An 8,394-nucleotide genomic window follows, 5' to 3' on the forward strand; every position below is an offset into this window, starting at 1 on the left:
TCAGTTTCTCCCTGACTGCTGCAAGAATAGCTGCAGGAGGCTGACCTTCTGCCAAAGCAGGCAGAGCTGACCCCTGCTTCCAGCGACCACATTGCTCCGAGCTATTGCTTCTGGCTTGGTGACCCTCACTAAACTACTCAGCTCATTTTGGACAGTATTTTTCAATATGATTGTCCCATTCTCCTAAAAGCAAATACATTACAAATTGGTGTAAGATGTCTGGTTTCCTTTCTGAGCACTGTTAGGTGAGTGTGTTTTCTCCAACTCTCTTGGTAGCACAAATGCCCTCTCCTTCAATGTTTTAATTTTATGAGACCTTCAACCCTACCATCAAAGTCAAATAAAAGTTCAAAGACTGTAACCCTTTCATTTCTTCCTCCCTGTGAGGGAGGGACTCTTGGGGCAAGGTACAGATGGGGTATAAGGCCTTTTTGTGTAAGAAGCAAGACTTCATTATATTGCCTGTGTTTGGAAACATCCATGTAGAGTTCAGTTTCTTTCTTCACATTCAACACTGGCAGTTTCTGGCATCTAGCAGTAAAGTTCTGCTGTTTCCAAAGAGATCCTCTTTCAAAAAAAATTTTTTTTGAGGTATGATTGATTTACAATATTGTGTTAGTTTCTGGTATACAGCAGAGTGATTCAGTTTCATATATATATGTATATACTTTTTCATTATAGGTTATTGAAAGATACTGAATGTAGTTCCCTGTGCTATATAGTAAGACCTTATTGTTAATTTATATATGGTAGTTTGTATCTGCTAATCCCAAACTCCTAATTTATCCCTCCCACCCCCTTTCCCCTTTGGTAACAGTAAGTATGTTTCTATGTCTGTGAGTCTCTTTCTGTTTTGTAAATAAGTTCATTTGTGTCATTTTTTAAGATTCCACATATAAGTGATATCATATGATATTTGTCTGTCTGACTTATTTACTTCACTTAGTATGATAATCTATAGGTCCATCCATGTTGCTGCAAATGGCGTTATTTCTGATGTTTCCTAAAAGATTCTTGGTAACTGTTTCTACTTTATCTGAGTTATAGTTTGTAAAATAATGTAAGCAACCTAGTCATATTGTATTAATAAAGGAAATCCTCCTGCTAGATTCAAGTCAGTCTCACAGTATCTAAACAGAAAACAATTGTATTGGGTTTATAATAGAATTCTTAGCTCTCTCTACTTCTAGAAGAGTGGATCTGAGTGAGGCTGCCTTGAGAATTTTGTGTAGAGTAACCCATTTCCATTTAATGATCATTGAAACGAAAGCAAGTATTTTCTTTAGAAAATTGTCTTACAAAAATTCCCATTGACAATTTGAGGTGTTGCAATTCAGTGAGGAATTACAGAAGCCATACCTTTTTTTTTTTAAACATTTTTTATTGATTTATAATCATTTTACAATGTTGTGTCAAATTCCAGTGTAGAGCACAATTTTCAGTTATACATGAACATACATATATTCATTGTCACATTTTTTCTCTGTGAGCTACCATAAGATCTTCTATATATTTCCCTGTACTGTCCAGTAGAATCTTGTTTATCTATTCTACAATTTTGAAATCTCATCTATCCCTTCCCACCCTCCACCCCCTTGGCAACCACAAGTTTGTATTCTATGTCTGTGAGTCTATTTCTGTTTTGTATTTATGCTTTTTGTTTTTGTTTTTTAGATTCCATATATGAGCGATCTCATATGGTATTTTTCTTTCTCTTTCTGGCTTACTTCACTTAGAATGACATTCTTCAGGAGCATCCATGTTGCTGCAAATGGTGTTATGTTGTCAGTTTTTATGGCTGAATAGTATTCCACTGTATAAATATACCACATCTTCTTTATCCAGTCATCGTTGATGGACATTTAGGCTGTTTCCGTGTCTTGGCAATTGTAAATAGTGCTGCTATGAACATTGGGGTGCAGATGTCATCCTGAAGTAGGGTTCCTTCTGGATATGTGCCCAGGAGCGGGATTCCTGGGTCATACGGTAAGTCTATTCCTAGTCTTTTGAGGAATCTCCATACTGTTTTCCATAGTGGCTGCACCGAACTGCATTCCCACCAGCAGTGGAAGCCATAACTTTGGGTGTGTTTTTAAGTGGAGTAGAGTAGGGACTCTTGATGGTCTGTATACCTCCGTCTATGTCCTAGGGTTGTAAGTACAGAGACTTTTACCTCTGGTTTTTGGATTAGCTACCTTATAATCAGTTGGGGAACTCTAAAAATAATGCAAATTTGAAGACACCAGTCCCAGGGATTCTTATTCAGTAGGCCTGAGGCAAATCTTTAGAATCAGTGTTATTTATAAGTTTCTTACTCACTTTTAAGCTCTACCATCTTTGGGAAACAGTTTTTAAAACTGTGGTCTACTTTACTTACTTTTTTCTAGAATGCTTTTTTGTGAAAACATGAAGAAATAAAATAATAACTTCCAATCATGCCAAGATAAATCTCCCAGTGCTATTGCTTGTTTGATTTTATCTTTTCAAAGAAAATGTTGTGGTGGCAAAGCACTGGATTGTTGAGGAGGATCCCAAATCAATATGAATGTATGCAATGGGATGTACATAAATTATTCTGGTCCTTGCCTAGACTAGTGCTACATAATGGTGTTTTGGTTTTGTTGGTTTTATTTTGTTTGATGACAAAATAATCTCTTAATACTTTGAAATTGAGCACGTGAGATTTTATGTCTGAAAGCTAAAAACACAGCATGTATTATTATGCATTTCATTTCTCTGCTGTATAGAGAAAGCAGTAAACATTATGAGAATGTTAAACATTATGCAAAATTATGCTTTTAAATATTTGCTTTAAAATTACTGGACTTAGTCTTTTTTGTATTACTTCGTAACTTTTTCTATGCAAAAGTATATGTCACTAATTAAACAAAGTCTTTTTGACTGAAAAAAAAGGTCAGGCAAACTTAGGTAATTTGTCAAACACATTTCGGGAACTTTTGGGCCCTCTCTTTGTCCGTGGTTGCATAGGGGTCTGTACTAATCAGGATAAATTAGGTTAAACTTTGGAAACAAACAGCCCCCAAGTCTCAGTGCCTTAATACAGCAAAATTCATTTACTGCCCACACCACAGATGCCTGTAATGGACGGTGGCTTGGCTCTGCAGCATTTTCTCTGGGGCTCAGGCTGACAGAAGAGCCTCTGTGTAGAACATGGCTGGTGATTGAGGTGGAGTGGTGAAGAAGGTATGGTTAACCATGTGCAGGCTCTTAAACTTCTGCCCAGGGAGGGTCCCACAGCTGTGCCTGAATTCCACAGGGAAGAAGGTATAATAAGTCCCCGAGTAGGAAGGGATAAAATGTTTGAGAATCAGAGTGCACCACATAACTCTCTTTAAAAAATAAATAGTGCTGGTCTTAAACCAACAGAAAACAAGTATTTATTGAGTACCTGCCATATTCCAGACACTGGGAATGTAACAGTAAATGGGAAACACAAAATCCCTGAACTCTTGGGGCTTTCATTGAAGGGGTGAGAGGGGGAATAAAATAAAATTTTTTTTGAAAAAAAAAAAGGCAGGACAGGAGACTAAGATACTAAGAGTGATGAGAGTGTTGGGAGTTCTTTTTGGACAGAGTCTTCAGGGAAGTATCTTGTGAGATATTTGAGAATGAAACTTAGAGAAGAGAATGGAGTCCATTCCAAGATCAGGGGAGGAGACTTGGAGACAGAGAGCAGCCATTGTCAAGGTCCTATGGCAGGACCACGTGTGGCCTGACAGGAAGTATGAGATGGTCAGGGTTGGTAGACACTTCCATTTCTAAAGGGAGAAAAGGAAAGAAAAAATGGATAAGAGGCCCCAAATAAGTCCAAACTACAAGGCAAGTTCTATGAGATCTTAAGGCCAAGGTCCCACCTTCCAGACACACTGGGGCAGAAGTTCCATTCTGTGGACCCACTAGGGTGGCAGTCTTGGCCCTGAAGCTTTGCCTGGATGGGGCCCTCAAGTCTCTGGGCAACCCTACCCCTGTGGCTTTGGACAGAAGCCATCTGGCATATTGAAAGTGAGATGATAGTCCTCACTTTTGAAACCAAGGAGGCAGCCCTGATGATCTCTGAATTGCCTTTAGAGTTATTCTTCCCAGGTCTCGAAGAACAGTGCACATTCATAATCATATGGCTCTAGGGCTCTGTCTTGTAAAATCCCAGAAGTCCAGTGGTCTCCCTTCGTTCTTCCCACCTCCTTCCTCTTCAGTTCAGCTGGCTGTTTTCCTGCTGAGGTTACTGATGAAATTCATGGTGCACACACATACTAATCTCTTTATCAGAGTTGCTTGGCCACACCCTTAGTGTTCTCTCTTAAATACACTTTCTCACTTTTTACAATATGGATAGGCTGAGAATTTTTCAAATCTCTTAAGTTCTTCTTCCTTTTTGCTTAACAATTCCATCTTTAAGTCATTTCTGTCTTCTCACATTTTCCTATAAGCATTCAGAAGGAACCAAGCCACATCTTTGATGCTTTGCTTAGAAATACTTCAGCTAAATATTCTACTTCATTGCTCGCAAGTTCTGTCTTCCACAAAACACTAGAACAGGGACACAATTCAATCAGATTATTAGACACGTTATAACAAGGATCACCTTTTCTCCAGTTTTCAATAACATGTTCATTTCCATCTGAGACATCAGAATGGCGTTTATAGTCCATATTTCTACCAACATTCTGGTCAGGATTACACAGGTATTCTTGAAGAAGACTGAGGCTTTCTCTAGAGCTCTCCTCCTCTCCTTCTGAGCTCTTACCAGAGTCACCCTTAATGGTCTGTTCATAGCAATGTAAGCTGTTTCTAGCATGCACCTCAAAACCCTTCCAGCCTTTCACTCATTATCCAATTCCAAAGCTGTTTCTACACTTTTAGGTGTTTGTAATCGCAACACCTCACTGTTGGTAACAATTTCTATCTGAGTCCACTCAGGCTAAGACAGAAGACCATAGGCCGCGTGGCTGATGAGCAACATAAATAAGAAATTTCTTTGTCCCAGTTCTGGAAACTAGAGAGTTCAAGATCAAGGCACAGACTGACTCCCTGCTGAGAACCCCCTTCTTGGTTCACAGACTGTGGGCTTCTTGCTATATCCTCACAGGGTGCAAAGGGTCCCCAGGGGACACTCTGTGAGGTCTCTTTTATAAGGGCAACAGTCCAATGCATGACATAGTTACCTCCCAAATCCCTCACTTCCTAATACTATCACAGTAGGGGTTAGGATTTCAGCAAATGAATTTTGGAGGGACACAAATACTCAGTCTATAGCAAGGACATTGGTCTTTTTGGCAAAAGAAGCATAAGGGAAGTGATAAGGATTAAAAAGCTTGACTTGAGTAGTACTGGAGCCTGAGAATTTGGAGAGCAAATAGACTCTTTTAAGAGGGTTCACTGTGAATGGAAACAGGTGGCTAGGGCTCACCACTTACTTTTTTTTTTTTTCCTGCTATAATTGTACCATTTTATGTGCTCGCCAATAGTACTTTAAGAGTTGTTCCACATTTTAACCAACACTTGGTATGGTCAGTTTTTGTTAATTTTACCTATTCTAGTGAGTATACAGTTATATCTCATTGTGATATTTCCCTGATGACTAATGATGCTGATCATTATTTCACGTGCTTATAAGCCATTTGTGTAGCTTCTTTCATAAAGCAGCTCTTCAAATTTTCCATGTTATTACTGGGTTTTTAGTCTTTACAGGTGAGTTATAAGAGTGCTTTATGTATTCTGGATACAAGTCCTTTGTCTGATACCTGGTTTGCCAGTAGTCTCTCATCATCCATGCCTTGCCTTTTTGTTTTCTCATTGGTGTCTTTTAATAAGAAAAAGTTTTCAATTTTGAAGAGATCCAACTTATTAATGTTTCCTGCATGCTTCATACTTTCAGTACTCCATTTAGGAAATATCTGTCTACCACAATGTTGCAAAGATTTTCTCTTATGCTTTTTTCAAGAAATGTTCTCATTTTGTGTGTTAAATTGGCGTCTATGATCCTTTTTGAATTACCTGGTGGGTATGATGTGATGTGAGGGCTGATGCTCACCTTTTCCCTCTGGATATCCATTTGATTCTACAATGTTAGTTAAAAAAAAATTTCTTTTCCCACTGAATTGCACTGGCAGCATTGCCAAAAATCAATTGAACATACATATTTGCTTTACTAAATGATTGGACAGTGGTCCCCCTTCCTCTATTTTTTTTTATATTTGAATAGGATTGATGTGTTATTTCTTTCTCCAGTGTTTTATATTATTTACCAGTGAAATTATCTAGGCCTGGACTTTTCCTTTTGAGAAAAATTTTTATAACAAAGCAAGTGGCTTTAATAGATACAGAGTTATTTATATCATTTATTTTTTTCTTGAGTCACTTTTGATAATGTCGTATTTTTTGGACATGTATTCCTTCATTTCAATACTCCAATTTTTTAAGATAAAGTTATTCATAGCACTCGCTTATTGTTCTTTCATATTTTTAGTGTTGATAACTCCTTTTTCATTACTAATACTGGTGATTTATAATATCTCTTTTTTCTTGCTCAAACTAGCTAGAGTTTTGTCAATTTTGATCTTTTCAAAGAGCCAGTTTTTGGCTTTGCTAAGCAGTTTCTCTATTGTCCATTTTCCGTTTCATTGATTTCTGTTCTTATCTCTGTTATTTCTTTCCTTCTGCCTACTTTGGGTTTACTTTGCTCTTCTTTTTCTAGTTTTTTTGAAATCAAACTTAAGTCATTGCTTTTAGATTTTTTTTCCTTTTTTTTAGTTTTCTATTGAGGGGTGGGGGAGGGAGGTAATTAGGTTTGTTTATTTTTAGAGGCGGTACTGGGGATTGAACCCAGGACCTTGTGCATTCTAAGCATATGCTCTACCACTGAGCTATACCCTCCCCCTTGTCTTTCTAATATAACTATTTAAAGCAACTTTTCCCTCCCACCACTGCCTTAGCAGCATCCCACAAATTTTGACATGTTGTATTTTCATCGTCATTCAGTTCAGATCTTCTCTAACTATCCCTCTGATTTCATCTTTAACCTGTGACTGTTATTTACTTTCCAGATAATTAGGATTTTCTTTTGATATGTTATTGTTATTGATTTCTAATTGAATTCCTTTATGGTCAGAGAATTAACTTTGTATAATTTTGATTCTTTTAATTTTATGAAAAACATGTTATATGGCTTCACATATGGTCTGTCTTTGTCAGTGTTCTGTGAGCACTTGGGGAAAAAATGTGTAGTATTCTCTAGTTTTTGAATGTAGCGTTCTGTAAATGAGATCAAGATGGTTGATAGTGTTGTTCACATCATCTGTATCTGTACAGAGTTTCTGTCTCATTGTTCTGTCATTTCCTGAGAGATGGGTGTCAACATCTCCCGTACTTCAGGGCTGAACCTGAGATTGTGCAGGTTCACATGAAGAATCTGGGCATGTTCCTCTCCAGCTCTCCCCTCTGGGATTCTCCTCTCACTCCAGCCCCTGAACACTCATCTTCCTCATTCCTCTGGCCAGAAATATGGTCTGTTTCTTGGAGTTTTAGCTACTTCCAGAATGGCTGCTGCTGTGCAGTGCTCTGAGACCAGGGCCGCCATGGGGGCAGAGCCCCAGGAGAAGAGAGAAAAAATGACTTATCCCTGTGCAATCACATCTCCAAGTTTTGACTCCTTTCTACACAATCTGCCTTCTTTTGTCTACTTTTCAGAGTCTTCAAATTGTTGCTTTTTATATTTTGCCCAGAGTTGTCAGTCATAATCAGTGAGAGAAATGGGGCATATGTGGATGGAGCTTTTGTGCCAGGCCAATATTGAAACATCCCAAAAGTTTCATGAGTTTCATGTAGAAAAACTTTGTCTTTTCACCAGGAATTCTGGATTTTGTGTTTTTTCCAATGAGTTCTTTTTTATCCTAAGAATACAAATGCATATATATATGTATACACACACACACACACACACACATATTCTATCTTGCTTCTTTTAACACTCTCGAAATTCTTTTGTTTGTTTTATTTTAAGCTTACTTATGAAGCCAAATAAAATACATTTTTTAACTTTTTAGCATGGGCTACAAGATGCTGGGGAAATAGAGATCTAACTTTATTTTTTTCACTTTAATAGATGATTAATTGTTCAAGCACCATTTATTCTATAGTACATCATTTTCCCACAAGAATTTGTTTTTGGATTGTCCATTCTGTTCTATCATCAATTTGATTATTAATTTTCCAATATCTAGCATTATTACTTCAGTCCTTTTTTTGGTCATAATGTATGTTATTCTTGTTTCATACTTAACTTGTTATTTGAGTTGCATTTTCAAAAATTGTCTGAAGTAGGAATCTAACCTTTTTTAAAGGACAGTCAGTTGTTCCAACACCACTTTTTCCATA

General features: G+C 37.5%; 1 non-coding gene across 1 annotated transcript; it reads right to left on the minus strand.

Annotated features, from left to right (window-relative positions):
• Positions 1-6,822: 6,822 nt before the first annotated feature.
• On the minus strand, positions 6,823-6,895 carry TRNAS-AGA (transfer RNA serine (anticodon AGA)). Its single transcript has one exon. It is a non-coding gene; the product is annotated as a tRNA-Ser (tRNA).
• Between the last annotated feature and the right edge of the window lie 1,499 nt (positions 6,896-8,394).

Source organism: Camelus dromedarius, chromosome 3, assembly GCF_036321535.1.
Source record: "Camelus dromedarius isolate mCamDro1 chromosome 3, mCamDro1.pat, whole genome shotgun sequence".
NCBI lineage: Eukaryota > Metazoa > Chordata > Mammalia > Artiodactyla > Camelidae > Camelus > Camelus dromedarius.